This window comes from Macrotis lagotis, chromosome 2 (assembly GCF_037893015.1).
Source record: "Macrotis lagotis isolate mMagLag1 chromosome 2, bilby.v1.9.chrom.fasta, whole genome shotgun sequence".
NCBI classification, from domain to species: Eukaryota; Metazoa; Chordata; class Mammalia; order Peramelemorphia; family Peramelidae; genus Macrotis; species Macrotis lagotis.
Window position 1 is genome coordinate 72,368,070 of NC_133659.1, and position 21,067 is coordinate 72,389,136.

At 36.7% G+C, this 21,067-nt stretch overlaps 1 long non-coding RNA gene across 1 annotated transcript in view; it reads left to right on the top strand.

The window, feature by feature from the left end:
* Nucleotides 1-21,067, top strand: part of LOC141512831 (uncharacterized) — a 49,006-nt gene that overhangs the window by 15,778 nt on the left and 12,161 nt on the right. The window lies entirely within an intron of this gene.

The following is a 21,067-nucleotide window of genomic DNA, read 5'->3' on the forward strand; positions in this document are numbered from 1 at the left end:
ATTAAAGCATCAGTCATCAAAACTGTTTGGTACTGGCTAAGAAAGAGAATGGTGGACCAGTGGAATAGACTAGGTGCAAAAGCAGGAGACCATTATAGTAATCTGCTGTTTGATAAACCCAGAGTCCAGCTATTGGGATAAAAACTCCCTCTTTGATAAAAACTGCTGGGATAATTGGAAGTTAGTATGGAAGAAACTTAGATTAGACTAACACCTAACACCCTTTGCCAAGATAAGATCCAAATGGTTACAGGACATAGACATAAAAAACAATACTATAAGCAAATTGGAAGAGGAGCAGTTTATGACTAAGAAAGAGTTGGAGAACATCACCAAAAACCAACTAGATGATTTCGGTTACATTAAATTAAAAAGCTTTTGCACAGATAAAACCACTGTAACCAAGATCAAAAGAAATGTAGTAAATTGGGAAACAATCTTTACAACTAATGATTCTGACAAAGGACTCATTTCTAAAATATACAGAAAACTGACTCATATTTTTAAAACAAAAAGCCATTCCCCAATTGACAAATGGTCAAAGGATATGCAAAGGCAATTTACAGATAAGGAAATCAAAGCTATCTACAATCATATGAAAAATTGCTCTAAATCATTACTTATTAGAGAAATTAAAGCATCTCTGAGGTACCACCTCACATCTCTCAGACTGGCCAGTATGACCATAAAGGACAATGATCAATGTTGAAAGGGAAATCTGGGACACTATTACACTGTTGGTGGAGCTGTGAACTCATCCAACCCTTCTGGAGAGCTATTTGGAACTACACCCAAAGGGCAACAAAAATGTGCATACCCTTTGACCCAGCAATACCACTACTGGGTCTATACCCTGAAGAGATGATGAAAAAGTGTAAAAACATCACTTGTACAAAAATATTTATAGCAGCCCTGTTTGTGGTGGCAAAGAATTGGAAATCAAGTAAATGTCTTTCAATTGGGGAATGGCTTAGCAAAGTGTGGCATATGTATGTCATGGAACACTATTGTTCTATTAGAAACCAGGAGGGATGGGAATTCAGGGAAGCCTGGAGGGATTTGCAAGAACTGATGCTGAGCAAGATGAGCTGAACCAGAACACTGTACACCCTAACAGCAACATGGGGGTGATGATGAACCTTGATGGACTCGCTTATTCAATCAGTGCAACAATCAGGGACAATTTGGGGCTGTCTGAGATGAAGAATAACATCTGTATCAGATAAAGGACCGTGGAGTTTGAACAAAGTTCAAGAACTATTCCCTTTAATTTAGAAAAAAACTGCTATCTTATTGTCTGATCTTGTTATCTCTTATACTTTTTGTTTCTTCCTTAAGGATATGATTTCTTTCTTATCACACTCAATTTGGATCAATGTATACCATGGAAACAATGTAAAGACTGACAAATTGCCTTCTGCGGGGGGTGGAGGAGAGAAGTAAGATTGAGGGGGAAATTGTAAAACTCAAATAATATCTTTAGTAAAAAAAAATTTTTTTAAAAGACATAAAAAAGTATGCAGGGGCAGCCAGGTGAAGCAGTGGTGGATGGAACACCAGCCCTGGAGGCAGGAGGATCTGAGTTCAAATTTGACCTCAAACACTTAATAATTACCTAGCTGTTTTACCTTGGACAAGTCACTTAACCCCATTGCCTTGCAATCCCATCCCCCAAAAAAGCATGCAATATTTTTTATTATGACAAACTGTCACAAGGATGCATATTTTATTTTTCTTCTTTAATATAAATTTATTTTTTCCAACTACTTGCAAAGATAGTTTTCAACATTTTTGTAAGATTTTGAGTTTCATATTTTTCTCCCTCCCCCATTGCTTCATGGTGAGTAATCTGAAGTAGGCTTTACATGTATAACTATGTTAAATATATTTCCATATTAGTCATGTTGTGAAAAAAGAAAAAGATGCATATTTTCAACACCTATATTCTTCTGGTGATAGTCTATGACTGACAATCATGTAACGCCATAATTCCAGAAGAACTGCATAAAAAATAACAATGAAAAGAGACATGGTAGATAAAATTAGACTGTAGCATGTTATCAGTGATGGTTTAGACCCAAGGAGTAGTAGAAAAGACATCAAAATCTATGAGAGAAAAGGAGGTGGGTGGTTCATCTATCGAGTGAGGGCTGCCAGATGAACTGTCCAAGTGTTGCCCTGGCATCCATGAAATACGAAAAGAACTAGTAAAAGGCCTCTAAAATGTCTGTTAAATCCTCTCTGGACCATCTATGACACTTAGAGAAAGGAAAAACATCAACCAGAATAAGGCAGGCAGGGGTTGTAACCAGCAGTGACAAGATTGAGAATTCATCAGACTGTAATTTAGAAATAGTGACATCATTTAACAAATTTCAAAATATAACAAGTTTAAAAGTAATAGGACAGGGGGTTGGCTAGGTGGCGCAGTGGATAAAGCACCGGCCCTGGGTTCAAATCCGAGCTCAGACACTTAGTAATTACCTAGCTGTGTGTCCTTGGGCAAGCCACTTACTCCCATTTACCTTGCAAAAAATAAGCAATAGGACAGTCTTTTTATGCTATACTAGCAAGAAGCATAAAACAAGGCAATCAGAACCTCTCCTGAGTGTCAGCCTTCACCACTCTAATCAGAAGGTCAAAGAAGAAGGAAGGAAGCAAGGAAGCAAGAAGGGATGAAGAAGATAGAAAAATAGAATCACAGTCTCATACGATCTCAGAATTGGAAGATACATGAGACATTATAATACCATTACAAACACTCTGTTTGATGTGTGGATCCTTGAACGAATAAACAAATGAATAAAAACCATACATTAAGCATTTTAGTGCCAATACTGTGCTAAAGATTGGGGAGAGAAATATAAAAACTGGAATCCCTGTCCTCAAGGAGTTTGTGTTCCTAAAAAGGGAAATCTTACAAAAAGGAAAGTAATAACCGGTGGATGGAGTTTTGATCTGGAAAGTCTCAGGATGTTGAGTAGAACAATTCCATGGACTTGCTAATTAAGTGTATTTACTTGATTATAATTCTAAGAAAAGGTGGAAAGTGATGTCTCAACTGAGATAAAGAAGTTCAGAACTTTGCTCCTCATAGGCAAGATCTCATGAAAATCAGTTTGGAGATTAGAACAGATTCAGTAAAAGGGTATAAATTACCTAGGATGAAGAGGTATCTCTGACAACTACTCTCAACTTAAGGACTATCAGTGACCCAGAATTTACTATCTCATAATTTAGCCCATTTAATTGTTAGATAACTCCAATTGTTGGTTGGGTTTTGTTTTATTTTGGGGTTTTTTTGCCTTATTTTGAGCTAAAATCTCCCCAGTTTAATGCATCTTTCTTATCCATTTGATCCTAGTTTCTTCCCTCTACCCACTTCCACCTTCTTGTTTTAGAAAAAGTCTAATTCCCCAATTCCTTCAATAGTTTATGGGATTTTTCTTTTATTTATGTACCAATTAACCTTAGAGCTTGAAGAGAGCTCACAGACTTCAAAGATCAACCCCATCACTATACATATATATATATATATATATATATATATATATTTATATATATATATATATTTGAGGAAAGTGAGACACAAGAAAGGTAAATGATTTATTCAAGTTCACATAGGTCATATGTTTTGAGATGCTAAAATGTCAATTCAAGGGCTATATGCCTGCATTACTTTAATGAAAGAGATTATAATTACTGGTTTCCAGACTTATTAATAACAATGATGATGATGTTGGTGATGGTGGTGGTGGTGGTGGTGGCTAGAATGTAAATAGTGTTTTAAGGTTTACAGAGTACTTAGTAAATGTTATTTCATTTGATCCTGGAAGGTAGGTACTATTATTATCCCCATTAAATAGTTGAGAAAATTGTAGAAGGAAGAAGTTAATTTGCTCAGAGTTACAGCTAGTAGAAACTGAGACCAAGAGAAGCTCAATTAATTTGTTTACTCTACCTACCAAGTCAATAGCAGAAGTAGGCACCAAAGAAATGGAATCAGAGCCCAATCTAGCTGGTTCCCAAGGCAATCAATTGTTTTCTGTTAACAATGAAATGGTTCAACATTTTTTTGACACCATCCCCAACTTCCCCCAGTTCCCAGAGTTCACTGACATCCTTAAGTTCCTCCTCTTTCCTGGCCAGAGATTTTAAGTTTCCGGTCACCTCTCAGATATAGTGGTTGCCTAAGACCCCTTGGGGTCGATACACCTGTACCATACAGATCAGATGCATTTGCAAATGGAGTCAAGGGGATCCAAGTCTAGAGAAGTTAAGTGTCACTGTATCCTTGTATATTCTTGTTGTGTCTGAACAAAGGAAACTTCCTTTGTTCAACGAAAACAAACAAACGAGCAATGAAATGATTCTACCAGTAGCTAAAATCATACAGGGAAAAGGAAAGAAGTCTAATAATGAAACGGTATTTAAAGATTTTTTTTCCAAAAAAAAATTCTGCCTGACTCCTGGTTGGATCATTCTTTTCTCCGGGATCATTTTCTCAGTCTATTTATTCCTGTGCGGTGGTGGTTGAAGAAATTGACTATAAAATGGCACCTTCTTACTCAATTTTGCTATTCCCTGACTCACACCTACTGACTCTTCTGACAGGAATGAGCCTTTACTTCCGAAGAACTCCCTGCAGAGTTTGGAGGTGGATGCTGATTTGCCCCTGCCCTCCTCATAATCCCCAAAACTGACAGTTTGATTCTGATGGGGGGGGGGGGGAAGCCCTGTATTACCCAGCAGGTCATAAGAAACAAAGAAAGTACAGCTCCCTTCTCAAGTACCAAGCAGTGAAAGTGGAGCTGGGAACTGGAAAAAGCCTTTGACTTGTAAAACAGCCTCTCAATTGGCCACTGGAAGCCATTGTGCAAGAATGAACAGAGACCACCCCCTTTCCCCCACTTTGGTGCTTAGTCTTTATTCTGAAAATACATGCGCATTTTGTAGGGTGGAATACCCAAGTCTTGGGCATTCATTTTAGGGCTATTCCTAGGGCTGCTTCTTTCAAAACAGCATTTGTTGGATCTGAAAATAAAGCCAGCAGACTCTTATTAGAGTACAGAACACAGAAATATTATGTGCTGTCCTCTTTGTCAGTAGGGCACATGCTTTGAATTTCTTCTTCAGGCGTGGTACTGAATTGGCATGGATTCTTCCATTTTTTTTTTCTCACCCTGGTCCCCTTGAGACAGATGTCGCTCCCTTGCAAGACAGGTGGTCTCAGGTTGGGGGATGGGGGAGAGATGCATTTTGTGACCACAGAATAAAAACAAAGATTACCACTAGCCTTGGCTTCCTTAGGACTCTGTTCTGACCAACCTAAAGATCATCAGCTAGCATGAATGTGCTCCCTCTGGAATGTACAATATCTGGATCCAGGAGTTGCCCCTTTCTTTGGAGAGACTAAATAGTTTGGGATAGAGATTCCTGGGTTATTTTTTATTTTTTTTTCTGCCCCTATGAGTAACTTGAATTGGTCTAACCTAATAAGAGGGTATAACTATCTTTCATCCACTGTAGGAATTATGTTTCTTTTGTCTTATACTCATTTAAAATCTCTTTTGGGATTATTAGGATAAGGGCTATTGTTGAAATGCAAAACACTAAAAACTGATTAAAATTGTATTGTAGTTTGAGCTATCAGGGTCATTCCCATAGTGCATTGCCACTTCTTTGGGAGATAAAAATTCTGTGTCACTGGCTATCCCTGGCAGAGTCTGACAGCTGACATGAGACAAAGGGATATAGGGATTAAGTATCAAGTGCCCTCTTTTTTTTTCTCAAAGTTTTATGTTTTCACTATGTCTGGTCTAACTTTTTTCTCTTTCCCTTTGGGTGTTCTAAAACCTCTTTGAGTCAACTCAATCTCTTTTTGAAATGCTGGTTTTGGATTGAATCTAATAGTGTATCAGTGTTATTCTATCAGATGTAGTTTGCATATACCCCCATTGTTCCTTCTTTTTAAACAGATCTGGGGGCCCTGCCCTTGCTACTGAAATCTCACCATTGAATCTAGCCATTCTGCCTGAACTAGAGGCTAGTTTCCTCTGGAAAACAAAGAAAGAAAAGACAGAGTATGCAACATATCTCATATCCACCTTTTATATTGTGCACTAAAGTTATCCAGAAAAAGACAGTGTGGTATGAAGGATAAAGATCCAGTCATGGAAATGGAAAAATCTAGGTTAATATCCTGCTGCTTATTTGCTATTTTTCAGTCATGTCCAACTCTTCATGATCTCATTTGAAGTTTTCTTGGTGAAAATACTGGACTGTTTTGTCATTTCCTTCTCCAGCTCATTTTACAGATGAGGAAATTGAGGTGAGCTGGATTAAGTGATTTGTCTGCAATCATATAATTAGTAAGAATCTGAGGTCATATTTGAACTATAGAAAATGAATCTCCTGAATTCAGGCCCAGCACCCTGTCTATTGTGGTACCCAGCTGCCCTATCCTATTCCTGAAAAAGATAGATGATAGATAGATAGATGTATATATATATATATATATATATATATATATATATATTAGCTACATATACATACTTGCATATTTACATATAATATACACACACATATATATATATCTATATCTATATATATATATATATATATATATATATATATATTTATATACAGAGCTACTGACCCTTTTAGTGCACCCCCTCCAACTTCTTCAGGCTCTGAATTACAAACAAATTGGTTATCTATATCCCTGGAGAGTTTTCAGACAAAGAATTGCCCATACCCTGTTCTCATCCATTTGCATGTTCTCTTCCATCTTGTGAGATGCTTGTCCATATCCTCCCAAGTTTGCCATGGGGGTCCACCCAGCAGAGAGTAAGAGCCCTTCTTTGCTTTCTCCTAACATCTTAAGGATGTAGCTGGAACACACGAACTATCTATCCATTTGCCAACCTCTCCCATCTTATCTTCATGTCATCCTTTTTCCTGATCTATTTTACTTTTTTCCTTCAAATATGTTGTCATCAGCTGATATCCACTATTTCTGCTCTTAGAATACCCTGAAGATGGCAGCTGGGTGGAATAGAGGATATGATGTGGCCTGAAAGTCAAGAAGATCTGAGTTCAAATCCAGTCTTAGGCATTTACTAACTATAGAACACTGAGCAGATTTAACTCTGGCTACCTCAATTTCCTCCACTGTAAAATGAAGATAATGATAGTAATCTGCCTTCCAGGGTTGTCATGAGGATGAAGTGAGTTAATACTTGTAAAGTAATTTACACACCTTAAGGCATTATATAAATGCTAGCTATTATTAGATACTCATTTTTAATTCTTCTCTCCATTGTCCTGGATATGATATTCTTTTTCAGTGTATCAGAAGCTGTTGTATTTCATGACTTATAGTCATAAAACAATGGTATAATGTTGGTATTAAAAGAGATAGGCCTTTGTTTCCTCAGGAAGTTCCATTAAAGGAGCTTTGCAATTTCCTGCAGGCCATTTAGCCTACTGCTTAATTCTTAGTCTGACTCATTTTCCACATGTACTATTTGTCCAGATATCTATTCTAAAGGATGAGTACATCCATCTGAATATCATAATTTGAGCAATATTCTTTATCTACTTAGTCTTTCCTGGGTAAAATAGGTCAAACACCTAAGTTATTATAGATATCTTCAAAGAAACTGCAATATTCCAGGGCTTGGCACAGCCATCACAACCAAAAATAGCCTTGGAGTTTGAAGGTAAAAAAAGTGACAAGAGAGTTTGGAGGACTTCCCCATCATAGATCAGTCAATGAATACTCATTAAGTATCTACTAGTGGCAGCTAGGTGGACAGAGCACAGGGCCTATTGTCAGGAAGATTGAGTTCAAATCTAACCTTAGATACTTATTAACTGTGAGACCCTGGGCAAGTCACTTAATACAGTTTACCTCAGTTTCCTCTTCTGTAAAATGAGAAGGAAATGGCAAACCACTCCAGGATCTTGCCAAGAAAGTCTCTAATGGGATCATGAAGAGTCAAGGACTGAACAATAACAACAAAGACCTACTTTGTGGTAGAAGTTGGGCTAATCACTGAAGGATACAGAGTAAAGACAGTTCTTGTCCTCAGAGAACTTAGAATCTAATCGAGGTTGACAATACATAAAAAGAAGCTAAAAGGGGGGAAAAGAGGGCATATGAAGCTTCTCCACAGAGTGAAAGAAAGACCTCAGAGTCAGAGGTTCTGAAGAGATCTAAGCTTCAGAGTCAATGTGACCCTGCAGAAGGAGTTCCTAGAGATGATGAAATCCAGGAGAGCAGCCAGATAATGAGATGAATGTTTTGGGCCCCCTCCTTAAATGGAGGATCTGTTAGAACTCTCGCATGTCCTCCCTTTAACCCTCTCCAAAAGAGAAAGGGCCCCAGAGCAGAACACCATCCACTTGGACCAATTTTGAATGCTTTGGTGGTGGAAGGTTTATAGCAAAGGTTGCAAAGAAGTGAAGTTTATAAACCTCTTTTTTTTTGGAAATTTTTTTTATAACATTTGTTTTTATAGTATTTACAATTCTAATTATATCTCTTCTTCTCTCAGACAACAATCCCTTACAACAAAGAACAAAAAAATGAGAAATCAATTCAGGAAAACTCATCAACAGATCAAAAGGTCAGATATTTGTAGTGTCCCTTACCCTTAAGTTCTCCACTCTGCAAAGCAGCAGGGAGGAGGTACTTCCTCATAGTTCTTCTTTGGGGTCAAGCTACAGCATAATAATTTTGCAGAAATCAGTTTAGATAGTTCTGTTCTTGTTCTTTCCATTTACGTTTTCATAATCAGGTCTGGACCTCTTGTTCAAGAAGTTTGGCAGTCAAAGGGGAAATAGGATACTAGCTGGAGGGGGCAAACAGGGTTAAGTGACATCTTTTTCAAAATAGAGGAGATCTGTCCATGCTTGAAGGTGGAAGAAAATGATCCACTGAAGAGAGATAAATAAAAGATGTTGGCGACAGGGTATAATGACAAGAGGGTATAAAATTGAGAACACAGGTGGAGGAATTCACTTTGGAAAAGAAAAGAAATACCTTTTTCCTCTGAGACAGATGAAAAGGAAGAAAGGAGATGTGTGATGACAGAGATACTTTGAAATGAAGCAGCAGAGGGTAAAGGTGAGAGAGTATCTCTTCTAATGGACCCAATTTCAGTAAAGTAGGAGATGAGAACATAGAGTGAGAATACAGGGAGGGTGGAGTTTGGAAAAGATTGGAATAGTCCTTTGGAAAGGAGCCAAGAATCAAAGGGCTGCTGAGTAGTAAAGGCTCAAGATAATTAAAAAGAAGTTGGAAATTCTTATTTTAGAAGAGATATTGCTGCTTGAGGAAAGCATTTTTGTGCCTTCTATTTAAAACCTGATTGACAGAGTTAAAAACCACTTAGATGATTCAGGAGATTTGGTTAATCAATCAATAAACATTTATTAAGTTCCTACTATGTGCCTGTGTTAAAATCTGGAGATACCAAAGGCAAAAAGATAATCCCCCAAGGAATCCTCAAGGAATCTGCAAATGATACAAGGAGTTTATAGTATGAACCAGCTAAATTCATCTAATCTGGTTAATATAATTAATCAACAAGTCAATTTAGTTCCATCAATGGAACCTGTTGCTTCATCTATATATCCAAGACAGTGGAACTCATTTAAGAACTGTGATTGGTTTTCCACTCTCTATAGGATAAAATGCATTTCTCTATTTAACTACATCAATTAAAGGTAAGGGACTATCTTTTGCCTTTGCATTCCTAGTACTTAGTATAGTATTTGGTACATGGTAGGTATTCAAATGTTTATTTATTTATTTGTTTGTTTGTTTGTTTTTAGTTTTTTGCAAGGCAAATGGGGTTAAGTGGCTTGCCCAAGGCCACACAGCTAGGTAATTATTAAGTGTCTGAGGCTGGATTTGAACCCAGGTACTCCTGACTCCAAGGCCAGTGCTTTATCCACTATGCCACCTAGCCACCCCTTCAAATGTTTATTTATTGACTGATTCACTGCAAGAGAAGTCTTCCAAATGCTAGTCATTTTTTTCCCTCAACTCCAAAGTTGATTATGGTTGTACTGGTTATATAAAGTCCTGAAATATTGCAGAGTTTCTTTGAAGGTATCTATAACAAATTGAGTTTTACCTTCCAATCTACTCACTTTGTTCCAAGGTGTCTTCTTTAGCTAGGTGGTAGAGTGAATGACTTTGAGACTCATTTTTCTGAATTAATATCTGGTTTTAGACACTTACTAGCTAGGTGACCCTAGACAAGTCAACTTAACCCTATTTGCCTTTTTTTGCCTCAATTCTTTATCTGTAAAATGAACCAGAAAAGGAAATGACAGTATCTGCCCCAAAAAATCCTAAATGGGGCCACAAAGATTTGAACACAACCTAAAAACAACTGAACAATAAAAGATGTCAGGGATACCAAAACATGTTTTGGAGATACAAAAACAATAAAGAGCATATTTCTGAACTTCAAGCTTCTTACTTTCTACTGGGGAGAGGGGGGATGAGAAAAATTGTGTATAAAGTAATTTGGGGGTGTAGAGGCAGAATACTAATATCTGGGGGGGAAGGACATGAAGGACTTTCATAGATGGAAAGAACTAGAAATTCCAAGAGAAAAGGAAGATCATATCGTGCATAGAGTACATCTTGTGAAATATTATGTGCAGGGAATAGAAAATAGACCAGTTAAACTGGAAGGTTGAGTATGTAATGACAATAATATGAAAACATTCTGGAAGATTAGTTTGCTTCAAGATTGTGAATGGTCAGATAGAGAAGTTTGCTTTTTATACTATTGACAGTGGGGAGCCCAATCACAATCATTAAACAAGGAAGTGATATAACTGACCAATAGGCATTTAGGATAAAAATACAAAGAACAAAACCATCTCTGCTCTCATGGAGCTTACATTCTAAAGAGACAAAGAAAACTATAGGTATAAGAGTGGGGAAGTGGAATTCTCTTCCCCACCCCCAACTCTGCTGATGTAGTCCTAGGATTAAGTCACAGAGGATAAGGTTTTATTGTGGTAACAAAGAGTCTTTATGAGGTAAGAACAAGTCTCTTGGATGAATCAGAAGGGAATAATGAGAGCTTGCTGAGAGAACAAATTAGTCACATCCCTGGAGGATTTAAATCACTAAGTCCTGGACAATTCCAGTTACTTCTGAAGACTTTTATTGAAGAGATCCTTGTGGGAGAGGAGATGGAGATTTCAATTTCCTCCCCTGCCTATTGGTCATGGGGTCTAGCAGAGGGAGACACGGCATCTATCAATGTGAAAGTTTATAAGATTGAGAGTGTTCAAAGAACAATGGATGGAGCAGAAACATGGACACATATAGAAACAAATGCTTGAGGAAGCAACTTTGAAGAATGCATCCTTTGGCAGCTGAGAAGAATGGAGAAGAGCTAATTCTGAGAACTCACTAAGTGACTCACTCAACAGAGACCATTTATACCTAAGAGGAGTTGAATAAGTACTCTTTAAGGAGAAGAGGAATGCATATAGGCTCTACAGTATTGGAAATTGTCAGTTGTCTTTTCTGTATATTCCCTCAAAGTATGCCTCACTACCTTTATACTCTGAATTTGAGCTCATTCTTCCCTTGGATGATTGTGTTTGCTAAAGAGGGTGCCCCAGATTTATAGGGGGTAATGTTTTATAGCTACTGTTTGAAGAGCTAATAGTCAAAGTCAAGGTGGAGGATTCAACAATTTCTTCAATACTCTTAACTTTTCTTTGGGGCCACCTCTAATCATCTTGTCCTGTATCTTGCCACCAGAGCCAGATGACTGGAGGAAAAAGTAAGAATGGTGATTTTGCACAAACTCCTTTTTACTTAAATCCAGTTCATTTGCAAGGCATGGTAACACTTTCCTGATGTAATGGTCCTCTTTGAAAGGGACAAACAATAGCATAGTCTATCAGTATTCCCCTTCCATTTATTGCTGACCCTTGAACCCTCAAACCATGGTGAATCATCTTGAAACTTCCCTCAGCACTTGAGATTTCCTCATTCTGCAGTATCCAACTAGAATGTAGCTGTGTATCACCCTAAAAGTCACAGGGGCAAAGACTGAGGCCAATGAAATATAAATCATCCAGCACTATTGAGATGAGATGATTTTTTCCCCTAGATCCAGCCCCAAGAGAAACTTGACATCAAAGGACAAGAAATTGAGTGATAGAATTATAAGGAGGAAAAGACTAAAATTATTGAAGATCTCAGGAGGAAGAAAACTCAAAGATATTAAGTTTAAGCCCAAAAAAAATCCCAGTAGAAATTATATAAGTAACAGAGTACAATATGCTCTCTAGAGCAATCAAATGAGTTCAAATATCTATGAATAAATATTACAAGCAAAAGAAAATGAATACCTTCTGAGTCATAGAAGCCTGAGGATTCTGGGAGCATAAAATCACAAGATATATCTGAATGATTTCAAAGTGGGGGAAAAAGTTGTGAAAGCAGAATTTGTGACTCTGAACCAGAAATAATGGACAATATAGGGGAAAAAATACACCAAAGAGGAAAAAAAAGGAATAATTGATTGGCAGTGCAAATACACAGAAATAAAGGACAATCGATAAAGAAAAAAACAAGATTTCCTTGCCAAAACATATTGATTTCAAAGATAGGATATATAGAGTCAACTTAAGGATTATAGCTCTCCCAGAAGCACATGACAAGTTTAAAAAAACCTCAATACCACAGTGCAAGAAATAATACCAAAAAACTTCCCAGAACTTCTGAACAAAGAAAATAAAGTTGTAACCAAAAGAATCTGTAGATTATCTACAGGAAAAAAAAACAAATATGTACCACAAATTTCAGGACATAGAGATAACATTTAATAATTACCTGATAACAAATTCTTCAAGCAATCTAAATTTAAATTTATATCTATCTACATAAATAAAGAAAAAGAAATTCAAATTCAAATAGTTCAACACTATGCTGCACCTACAGAAATTGAATGAGGGAATGTAATGTGTTCCAAAGAGCAAAGGAGCTCAAGATATAATTTATCATGATTTTCTCTGAAAATCTGAACTTAACCATTAGTGAAAAAAATGGATTTTCATTAAAAAGAGGCACTTCAAAAGTATTACTGTGAAGATAATGAGAACTGAATAAATTATTTCCTCTTCCAGCATCTCAGACAACATAAATGCAAGGTAAATAAATATAGTAACCAATGAGGCATAGATAATAAAATAAATTACTCCAGAAAAAAAGTAAAAAAAAACAAAACAAAGAGAAAGACAACTTTAGGGCTGACTACAAAAACAACAATGAAACTATTAGATTTCTTTCTAAAAATGTACAAAGAAACAAGGGCAAAAGTGGAAGTCAAAAAGAAAAAGTGATAGTAAAGAAACATGTCTGAAATCTCATGGGCTAAACCTCACAATACCTGGCCTATAGGCAAATTAACTCTGGTTTTGGTTTTGGTTTGTTTGCTTTTGTGGGACCAAATTAAAGAAAGTGGGGGGATAAAAAGAGAAAGGAGAAGAAATCATTTGAGGAGAAATATGTAATATATCCTGATCAAATCAAAGATTAACACTGAAGGGAAAATAACTCCTGTAAAGTCTTAGAAAGATCTTACAAGAGAATAGATGTGGAGGTAAAGGAAGATATTAAAATAGAGAGAGGGAAATTTCATTTCATTTGTGGGAGGTGATTCTCATTGAAGAACACTCAAAGAAGAGAAATATGAAGACACTACAATAGTTGTAATCTGTGTGGATCTAGTTCTTAAAGAGATCACTAATCCTGTCCTAGGAGAAGGAAAATCAGAAATAAAAGATATGACATCTTCTAAATAAAACTACTTAAGAATTTGTATATTTCTTGGCCCCAAATGAAACTTTTACAAAAGCAGACTGTTTTAGGGCACAGAGACTTTAAAAATGTATTTTAAAAATGAAAACATATCATTAAAAAAGTATAACACTATAAAAATCATAATCAGCTGAAAAAATATAATCCCAAGTTACTGACCCAGGTGGAGATTTAACAATGAAATCCTAAATAATGAGTTGTTCAAAGAGCAATTAATAAAAACAGTGACCCAGTTAGAAAGAGCACTGGATTCAGGAGTTGAGCTCAAATCTGACCTCAGACATTCACTAGCTATGTGACCCTGATCAAGTCACTTAACCTTCATTATCTCCACATATAAAGTAAATACATTTTTTATTTCTGAGTAGCATTTTACATGAAGTACGGAATTCTATGAGAAAGTAAGAAGGGCATTTCAGGCTTGGGGGGGGGGGGGGTGTGGGGGGGTGCCGGTGCAAGAATACTGTGAAATTGAGGGCTATGTAGAAGAAACACATAGTTGTATAAGGAATTGAATAGGAAAGAGATCGGAGTCCAGATGACCAATAAGTAGATGATTACAACCAAAAAGCATGTGTAAAACATACCCCTTGTGTCTAAATACTTTAAGTCTTGAATCATAACATACCGTTCATTCTTCAGCCTCTTTTGTTATGAGTTGTTTCCAGGGAAACAAGTAAGAAATATACCTTCTTCTTCTGTTTGTTTCTAGTGTGGCTGAAACACTGAAGCTTGAGAAAAGAGAAATAGTTTGGGAGAGACAGAAAGAGACACCAAGTCCAAAGAAAGGGGAAAAAAAATCCAGAGGAGGAAAAATAGAGGTAGAATAAGTCATTGTAAGATAGCAAAAAGATCATGGGTTCTAGAGTCAAAGGATCTGGTTTCAAATCCTGATATTGCCACCGGGTGAGGTTGGGTGTGTCCCTTTACTTCTTTTCTATCATGAGGTGGTTGGGCTAGATGACTTCTACTGTCCCTTCCACTCAGCTCCAAGCCGGGGGGGGGGGGGGGGGGGGGGGGGGGGGTGTCCTATGTTTGGACAGAGCCCTGAAGAGGGCTGTTCCTGAAGATGAGCTGGTTTGCAACAATGGTCCTGGAAAATGAATACAACATGCCAGATAGGGTATCACCCCAGAAATGAGTTTGGTGGTATGGAAAAGGTTTGCCATAGGAGCTGAGTCTTAGAATTCCCTCTTCAAGAGTCACTTCAAGAACCACTTTCTACATGAGACCTATTCTGATAGCCCAGGTCTTCCAGAGCTGCCAATATGTCTTTGTATTCTTCTATCTATCTATCTATCTATCTATCTATCTATCTATCTATCTAAAATGTGGATGTATGCATACACTGGCAGGAACATACACACATATGAACACATTAATATACTATACATGTCTAGCACACATACAATCATATGCATACACATGTGTTTGCATATATGCACACATGTACGAATATGTTGAATTAGGTAACCTATAAATCCTTTCCAGCTTGGAAATTCTGTGATGAAAACAAGATTGGAATTGATCAGAATGAACATCCTTGAAAACAAAATGAATGTGCCAAGTTTCTTTTTTTTTTTTTAGGTTTTTTGCAAGGCAAATGGGGTTAAGTGGCTTGCCCAAGGCCACACAACTAGGTAATCATTAAGTGTCTGACATCGGATTTGAACCCAGGTACTCCTGACTCCTAGGCCGGTGCTTTATCCACTGCGCCACCTAGCCGCCCCATGCCAAGTTTCTTTAAAGTGACTCTACACTACCCAACCTGACTGTGATTCAGAAATAGGTTAATCATGTATCTTCTATCCTAGTACCTTAGCTTCCTCTCCTCTCTGCTATCTGACACTTGGTCTCCATTGTTTGTTTCTTCACCAAAGTGTAGGCAGGAAAAGAAGTTCATCTGAATTTTGACAAATGTATTAAATATGTTGATATTTATACAATGCTATTCATATATTTCATGCATTTCTGAGTTTCAAAACTTTTTATATATCATCTGGTGACCTTTGCATGTCATCTGAAGTTCTGCAAAATGCTCCCCAAATTCCCATTTAATTTCTTATGCCACACTATAAAATAGAATAAATAAATAGAATTACATATGTCAGAAAAGGGATAAACAATAATTTTATTTCCTGATTAAGATATAGTTTAAAAAGTAGGTAGAGAGAAGAGGGGTTAAGTTGAAGATAAGGTTGAAAATATTGATAAAGTACTCTGTTCTACTATGTAGAATACTCTATTTTTTATTATTTGTTCTTCAATGCTTTGAGAATCCATGATTTCATTGGCATGAATATTCTGCCTTAATGCTGTTAACAACCATACTGTATCTTGGGGTAGCACAGAGGTTCTTAACCTTTTTTGTATCATGGACTTTGTCCCAGAATAATGTTTTAAAGTTATTGAATAAAATGTCAAATTTCAGTTAGAGGATAGTGAAAATAAAGATGCCATTTTTTTCCATCTCCAAGTTCAGAGACTCCTGAAATTTATCCATGGATCTGGGGTGAAGAACTCCTAGTTCATACATTATCTAGTGTTGATGGCTTAATATATATCAGTTACTTTTTTAAGAGTTGGGGTTACAAAGAAAGGTAAAAGACAGTCCCTGTTCTTAGGGAAAGAACCATCTAATGGGGGGAGACAGTATGCAAAAAGCTATGTACAAAACAAACTAAAAAAGATAGATACAGAATAAATTTGGTGTAGCTTCAGAAGGCACTAAAATTAAGGAGGACTAGGAAAGACTTCTTGTGAAATTTTTTTTTAGGGTTTTTTTTGCAAGGCAAACGGGGTTAAGTGGCTTGCCCAAGGCTACACAGCTAGGTAATTATTAAGTGTCTGAGGCCGGATTTGAACTCAGGTATTCCTGACTCCAGGGCTGGTGCTCTAGCCACTGCACCACCTAGCCACCCTTCTTGTGGAATTTTAATTGAGGTGTGAAGGTAACCCAGAAAGTGAAGATAAGGAGGGAGAATTTTCCATTTTTGTGAATTTCATATTTGAAAGGATTCAATACTTTTGAATGTATCTAACCTTCTGAAAAACTAATCTCCCCATGTTCTTGGAGGAGATATAGTATAAAGGGTTCTGGATTCATAGTCTAAGGACTACCAAGAATATGCAGCCTCTGTCACTGATTACTTATATTACTTAGATCACTTCGCCAACTTAGACAAGTTACTTTTCTCATCTGTAAAATGAGAAGGTAAGTCTAGGTAACCTTTGAGCTCTCTTTCAGTTCTAAAAAGGTGGTTATATAACAGATATCTTTTGCTAGACATATGCTCAACCAAATTCAATTTGGTTGTACTTGCCAAAACTTAGGGTTTCATCATTTTTTCCCTTAAGTCATGTCTGACTCTCCATGACTCCATTTGGGGTTTTCTTGGCAGATACTGGAATGATTTGCCATTCTAATCCAAGATTGCTCCCATCTAGAAAAGATCCGTAGGAGAAGAATATTCATTTTTTGTTCTGTCCAACATTATTATAAACTTTTTAGTGGTACTGATTGATTACTGTTCAAGAAAAATAAGTTTCTTAGAACTTACATCGAATAGAATCTCAGCATACCTACTTCAAGATTAAATTTGAAAATATATGGCAGGAGAGAAATTCACACTTGCTTGAGAGGAAGGTACTTCAGGATTGTTCTTCTCATTAACAATGGATTTTTAATTGAGCTAGATATCCAAAAAGGCTAATTCTATCTTACTGCTCTAGTAAATGACATTGCCTGTGAAGACTTAATAGAAAAATCTCTTCTATTTCTATATTATACTTATGTTAATTGTATTTGCCCCTGCATCATATCTTCATATAGTTTCCCCTTACCTCTGTCCTATTCTTTATTTTGAAAAAACGTGAGAAAAGAAAAGAATGCGATAAATGGAACATTAATAATCGCTAATCAAAAATGTCTGATTCCATTCCTCTGTGTATGTTTTCTAACTCTTCATAGAAAGGCAATGAATTAAATGTACAGAAGGAAACAGACATTTTCAGATATGTCCAATGAGTGAGTTTATTTGCTTCACCATAATTTTTTTGTTTGTAAGGGAGGGCTATGTGTGGTGGTAATTTGTAGTGATTTTTTAAAATTAATCAAAAATGGAGGTGGAACTGTTTTTAAATACCTAAGTTGGAAATGCTCCAACTATATATACAACTTTGGGGGTTTGTTTTTGATTTTTAGCAATTAAGCAACATGCTAAAGAATGCATTGAAAAAAATTAATGAAAAAGATTGGAAGTGATAACATTGGCTAGAAAAAAATATTACTCTTCCTATCAGATTTTAGGTCGGAGATAATAAAATACAAAGACATACCAATAATCATTGCCTATGGTCAGCACTTTTCTACCCTAAAGTCTCTATTAGCTTTCCACAAATGAGGAAAAGGCAATGAACCTCAGCTTTCCTGAGTTACTTTCATGTACTCTGATTGGAAATGTTACCTTCCTAAACTGATGCCTCAATTTCCATTCATCTTCCCCTTACCTTCTTCCTACTTCATTGCCCCCAAAATGTTTTTAAACATTTCTGATAAAATAGAGTGGATGGCAGCTACCCAAACAATTGAATCTCGCTATCTTGTTCTTGAAACAAGAGCTGAGAAAGTTGGAAAATGAATTCTTTCAAACATGGATCCCCCCAGGGAGTAGAGACCTAATTTGGGGGAGGGGATGAAACTGGTTTCTACTTACATATCCCAGGGTGCAAGATCCTATCTTGATGAGGGACAGACAAGGTTGAAAAAAGGGAACATACTGAGCAATGAGGAACAGCTGAGAGCTACAAAGAGAAGGCTGCACTTATGTATAAATAGAAATCTAGCTGCTACCCTGATGAAATCAGACCAGATGTTTCTCTGATGTCTCTGTTTGGTCCTTTGGTTAAAAAAAAAAGTACAATATTGCTAAAATTAAACTGTAGGGCCAAGTATGTGGCACAAATACTTTAAACCTATTAATATACAGAGAACTAAAGTTATTTTGTTGGAGAAATGTCCAACAACTAAGAAAATGTCTTCTGAAATAACAGATAGTATGGTTAGCTACAAATATACCTATCTCTCCACAGTTTCCTATAGAAGTGGGATGTTGGGCATCTAAGGTCTTTCAGATACATGTCATCAGCACCCAATTCCCACTTGGTAAACTCTGTGTAAGCTGTTTCATACTGTATAGTACCCAACCGAAGACCACACAAGTTCCCCAGTATAACACAGATGGCAAATAAGCATCTGGTTGTCTTATTTTCCAAAAGGCACAGAAATAAGGGCCACACATATAGAAAAAAGTAGGAAGACAAGGGAAATCCAAGACCACCACAGTTGCTACCAGAAGCTTCTGAGAACCTTTCTTTCAGTTGTTCTCCCCAATCTTTTATGTGCTACAGGAAAACTTCTCATAAGAACACAAGTTGACCTCTACACAGTACCCCATTCCTGAAGGCAAGGGAGAGTTGGCTGAAATATTTATTGAATTTAGTAGAGTTTAGATGTACGTTTCTGAAGCATAGAGCCAACTGGGCTCCTCTATCCCTTCTAGTTAGCAGCCACAACTAATTCTGATAATTTTCTTGATTCTTACTTTAAAATTATCCACTCCTCTTAAAGCTACACCCCATCATCCACCCTTCTCACTTTTCTCCCTTTCCTCCTGGGTAAGTTTCTTGGTGTTTCTCAGAATGAAAGCTTCTCCAAAAGCCTTTTCTAGGTAAAAGGGATTAACAAATAACAAGTCACATAATCCTCCAACTATTTCAATGTTCAGTCTTTAGGACTATCCTTTTAACTAATATAAGTGGCTTCTTGCCACTTATAATTCAAGGACTCCCTTATAATTCAATTCTCCCTTATCTCATATCGACCAAATTAGGTAATATTCTGGAAATCCTCAAGGATGTTCAGATTTGAGTTAGGAAATATGAAATACCAGAAATTTCTAGGCCCTGGATAATCATAATTTGTGTTTGGAGATGTAAGTATTGGGTGATGCCAAATGATCCTAAGTAAAATGTAACAATAGCCAAGGAAGGCCAGGACACCGGCAATTTTTCTAATTGGTTTTGGTCTTTTATTTTCACTAATGGAACTTCTATTCTCTATTTTTTAATAACTACTATTGTTGATAATTTTTGTTTCTTACATAATCAAATTATACTGTGTATCCCCTCCCACCCTCTACCATCTCATATGATAAATAATACTTTTAGAGAAGAAAAAATGGTTGATACATTGAAAAAGTTGAAAATATGATCAATGTGTTACACCTGTGGATTCCCACATGTTAGGTATCTTCTCATACTTCCAGTCTCTATGAAGATGCCTTCTGGTGCATTTCTAGGCCTGCAGACTGTATTGACAGAGCAGACAATGTTTGTGCCACTGGAACATCTCCAAAATAGACCTAGTGGGTGTATCCATATAACCTAGAAAAAGGATTGCCCAAGAGTGGTATGTGTGGATTATAGTGGACAGATTCCATCACAGACAAGTAATATGTACTATGCTTAGCCCTGCAGCAAATATATAGTATAGCAGAGCAGAAATTCCTTTATTCTTTGATTGACCCTTGATTGATCAATGGAGGGGAGGGTACACAGTTGCTAACAATAACAAATGAATTACTATTTTGGGGGGATCACCCTGAGACTATCTATACTGGAAGCCCATGCAAATTGACTTTAGTAAATTTCAGACTGTTAAAGATTCAGAAATTTGTAAAAACACTTTACAAATATAATATTTTATTCTCATAACAACCTTAGGAGACTGATATTATATAAATTTTACAAATAAGCAAACTGAGAAATTCAGAGATTAGGTGACTTTCCCACAGTCATATAGCCAGCAAGTGTACAAGGAAGGATATGAACTCAGGTCTTCCTGATTTCTGGACTACCTCTTTTATCCTGTGTCACCTAGAACTCTCTCTTCACTTCTCTCTCAGAATTACTACATATACCAATATTACATATACTACATATACCTATATATTCCTATGAAACTGGGATGAATTGGGTGTTCAGGGAGGGCTAGTACTCATGGTGTGAAAGCTTGCCAAGTTCTTTTCAGGGCTTCTCATTTACTGTTGGTGTCCACTTTCATCCAACTCTCATCTGTGGGTCTAAGAAACTGTAACATGCACAGTAATCACACCTATCTCTTCAGGTTAAGGG